Source organism: Rutidosis leptorrhynchoides, chromosome 8 (genome assembly GCF_046630445.1).
Source record: "Rutidosis leptorrhynchoides isolate AG116_Rl617_1_P2 chromosome 8, CSIRO_AGI_Rlap_v1, whole genome shotgun sequence".
NCBI lineage: Eukaryota > Viridiplantae > Streptophyta > Magnoliopsida > Asterales > Asteraceae > Rutidosis > Rutidosis leptorrhynchoides.
This window is the reverse complement of record NC_092340.1, coordinates 6,421,338-6,426,019: the sequence shown is the minus strand read 5'-3', so window position 1 is coordinate 6,426,019 and position 4,682 is coordinate 6,421,338.

Here is a 4,682-nt window from a genome sequence, read left to right as displayed (position 1 = left end):
TAGACGAAGCCCACAAATCACGATATTCGATTCATCCCGGCGCCAATAAGATGTACCATGACCTTAAAGAACAATATTGGTGGCCGAATATTAAAAAGGAGGTTGCTAGATACGTTGCCAAATGTTTGACTTGCGCTAAAGTCAAAGCCGAACACCAAAGACCGTCTGGGTTACTCCAACAACCCGAGATCCCGCAATGGAAGTGGGAAAGGATCACGATGGATTTTATCACCAAATTACCGAAAACGTCGGGCGGTTATGATACTATTTGGGTCATTGTCGATCGCCTCACCAAATCCGCGCACTTTCTCGCCATGAAAGAAACCGACAAAATGGAGAAACTTGCACGACTTTACATTAAGGAGATTGTAGCCCTACATGGCGTACCTTTATCGATTATCTCTGACCGAGATGGCCGTTTCGTTTCTAGATTTTGGCGTACGTTGCAAGAAGCGTTGGGAACGCGTTTAGACATGAGTACCGCATATCATCCTCAAATCGATGGGCAAAGTGAACGTACGATACAAACCTTGGAGGATATGTTACGAGCTTGCGTTGTTGATTTTGGAAAAGCTTGGGACAAGCACTTACCTCTCGCCGAGTTCTCATATAACAATAGTTATCACGCGAGTATTAAGGCCGCACCTTTTGAAGCATTATATGGCCGAAAATGTCGCTCTCCTCTTTGTTGGGCCGAAGTGGGTGACGTGCAAATTTCCGGGACCGAACTCATTCACGAAACAACCGAGAAGATTCTTCAAATCCGAGATAAGCTTCAGACGGCCCGGAGTCGTCAAAAATGCTATACCGACAAAAGACGCAAAGACCTCGAATTAAAAGTCGGTGACCGCGTCATGTTAAAAGTCGCACCTTGGAAGGGTGTCATTCGTTTTGGGAAACGTGGGAAACTAAATCCGCGGTATGTTGGCCCTTTCGAAATCTTAGAGCGTGTTGGAACCGTTGCGTATCGTTTGGATCTTCCGCAACAACTAAGCTCCGTCCACCCTACATTTCACGTATCTAACTTGAAGAAATGTCTTGCCGAGCCCGATATCGTCGTTCCTCTTGAGGAACTTACTATTAACGACAAACTCCATTTTGTGGAGGAACCGGTTGAAATTGTGGACTACGTCGAGAAGGAATTAAAACAAAGCCGGATCCCGATTGTTAAGGTTCGTTGGAACGCCAAAAGAGGACCCGAGTTTACTTGGGAAAGAGAAGATCAAATGCGAAAGAAACACCCTCATCTATTCCCGGTTCCGGAAACGTCAGATTCCGAGGAAGAAACAACGACTACTACGCCTACCTAAATTTCGGGACGAAATTTCTTTTAAGGTGTAGGTAATGTAACATCCCGCCTTTTTCCGTCAACTTTTCCGTTTAACTATTTATGTTCCGTTATATGTTTATAACACGTCTCGTTGATACGTGTTTGAATTATCTTGTTTAGGTAATTCCCACACCCGTTTTAAAGTTAAGGGACCAAACTTGCCAAGGGTTGAAACTTTTGACTAGGTCAAAGAGTCAACCCTCATCCTCATCCATTCAATCTCATCTCTTTCACTCTTACTACTTCAATTTTTCTCTCAACTTCCATACAAAGATTCATCATCCAAAATCGAGCTAGCGGTCATCTTGCCAAACAAATTACATATTTGAACTCCTCGTGATCTCCTCTTCGATTCCATACCGATCTCATCAAATTTGGGTAACTTTCTAAAATCACCAATTTTATGTGTTCTTGAGTTTTTGAGTTAAAAAGGTTGTTAATTAGTGTCTATGGCTCAAGTCTAGTATGATTATGTGTTTTGTATGCTTGTTCTTGCTATTTTGGTGTAACTAGCTCATATTGAAAGAATGCTTGTTTAATCTTGAGTTTTAGGTGTACATATGTTGGTTGATGATGAAAGTTCATGTTTTAATTGTGTTCCTAACATCACTAGCTTCAAATTGGTATGTAGGTTGACATGGATTAGTTTCATAAGCAAGATTGTTGATTTTATAATTTTGGGTTAGGGTTTGATAAAAGTAAATTGAATATTTGATGCATTAAATGCTTAGCAATGTTAATTGTAAGTGTCTAGTTGTGTTGTATGCTTGATTATCTTCAAAACGGCGTATTACACATGTGCATTAATTTACCGAATCATAATATGGCATTTATGAACTTGGAGTAATAAATGATGAGCATTAATGGTGATTTTGATATAAGTTGTTTGGTTTTGATTGAGTAAATGCGTTTAGTTATTCTCCTTGTCAAATTACCTTTCTCATGATATATGATATGCGTTTTAAGTGTTTTCGGTGCATGAAATATGTTAAAATGAGTTTTGGTTCGTTACTTAAGTTATTTTTCTGCAATCAGCAATTCCCCAGGTTATGCGCGCCGCGCGTTCACCTGCGCACCGCGCAAATCAGAAAAACCAAATAAATGGTTCCCTTGGTCGAGTTCTGACCTGGTATTACACATGGGTGCGCGCCGCGCAACCCATTGCGCACCGCGCAAATGGCCCAGGCCAACTTTCTTGTCTTTAAACGCTCCCAAAATGTTTCCCGCTTAACCGTAACTCCGATTAACATGAAACTTGACTATTATGCTCGTATATGACTTCTCATCATGAGAAAATTGTCGGACACCGGACCCGACCCCGTTGACTTTGACTTTGACCAAGTTTGACTTTTAGTCAAACTTAACCAAACGATTATACAATCGTTCTAACATGCTTAACTACTTGTATCGTGCATGAAACTTGACAAATTGATTCACATGATATATTAATCGAGTCGTAACGAGCCATAGGACTAATTGAACATCTTTGACCCTTCGTGACTATCGTTATTGATACAACCTATTTGTTTAGGTCGAGACTAGCATTGTTCCTTGCACGTTTACTTGTTGAAGTACTTTTACACTCTTGCAATCAAAGGTGAGATCATAGTCCCACTTTTTACTCTTTTGAACTTACTTTTGGGATGAGAAAACATAAACGATTCTTTTGAACTAAGTGAACACAAGTACAGGGAAAACAAACATTCTACATACGAGTTTGAACACAAATCCTCAATTCGATTATCATTAGTTACATCAGATGGTGTAAGCGAGAACTTATGTTATATGGCCATATGGGTTTGACAAACCCTCACTTCGGACGGTTCGCTACCGTCTACGGGTGAAATATATTTTCGGAAAACAGTGTATGTTCTAACACTATTATTACGGGGTTCAACGGACGGAATGTTAAGCTTTGATAATTGAGTGCTCGTGAATATTAACTTTTAGAATGTACTATGACTTTATCGATGTTGCAAATCTTGTGGTTCAACTTACTTTTACTCACTTACTTATTTTAAACCTATGATTTCACCAACGTTTTCGTTGACAGATTCTCTATGTTTTTCTCAGGTCCTTGAACTTAGGTGATACATGCTTCCGCTCATACTTTTTGATACTTGCATTGGATGTCGAGTATACTTGCATATGTGGAGCGTCTTTTTGACTACTTTTAATCGTGTCGCACGTGTTTCATACAAACTTTAAACATTGTTATGTACTTGTTATGGAAACTACGTTTGTAAACTTTGAAACATCTTTATTTTGAAATGAAGGCGACATATTTTGGTCAAACTTTGTCTTAAAGACTTATGACCATGCAATGGGACCTACGTAGACGACGCCGTCACTTGACAATTTGTCGGGGTCGCTACATATGCCATCATATACAGGTATATTTATTAGAAAAATCAGTTTTATTATTCATTATTATTATTATTAATAAGTTTAATATTATTTACTAATTATTAATATTAATATTAATTATAGATAAAATCTTTACAGAATCAACTTTCTCTATATATCACGATCAACTGATTATTTTTCTTTTGTATCTGTTTCTAATTGTTACAATCCAATCCACTACAAACAAAATTCAGTAACCATCAAATTCCTATTTTAATTTTTTATATATATCTCTGTACGAACAAAATCCTTGTGACCACACTCAAAATTTTGCTATATATCAATTATTCAACTCAATTGACAGGAAATCAATCGAATATCTCAACCATATCACCAACTATCCATTACTTCTGTTTTCAACTGATTAATTAAACAAAGAATTTAAAAAAAAAAAAAAGAGCTAAATACCTCTGTTCGTGTTCTTGAGTCAGCAAACCTCGAATTCGATTCTTATTTCAAAATCTATTAATGGAGTGTTGTTAGGAATAATCCACTCAAACTATCTGCAAAATTATACCTTCCAATTCCTCCTAACGAACTCTAATTTTCGAGTCAAACTTAAATTTCAAAAAGTCAACAGAATTGTTCTTCAGTAAATTCGAATTCATTATGTTGTTTCTGTTGAAATTGATGGTTTACAAAGTTTATAGGTATGATTTAAAACCGTTTTCATGAAGAAACCATAGTCTAAAAACATCTAGAGATTGAAATTAAATTTTGAGTTGTCATTTTTTTTTAGCGACACAGCAGACCTTTTATGTTATTTTTTTTTTATTTTTTTTATAAATCGTTATAAACCATATGCGTGTGTATCTGTTTCAATTGCCAACCAAATTCAAACTCCTAGAGTCACGGTTATGATTGATTGTTGTTTGGGCCTGTCGACTTGAATTGAGATGAAGAAGAAGATAAAACGTAAATTCGAGTTTAATAAATATAATTCGGT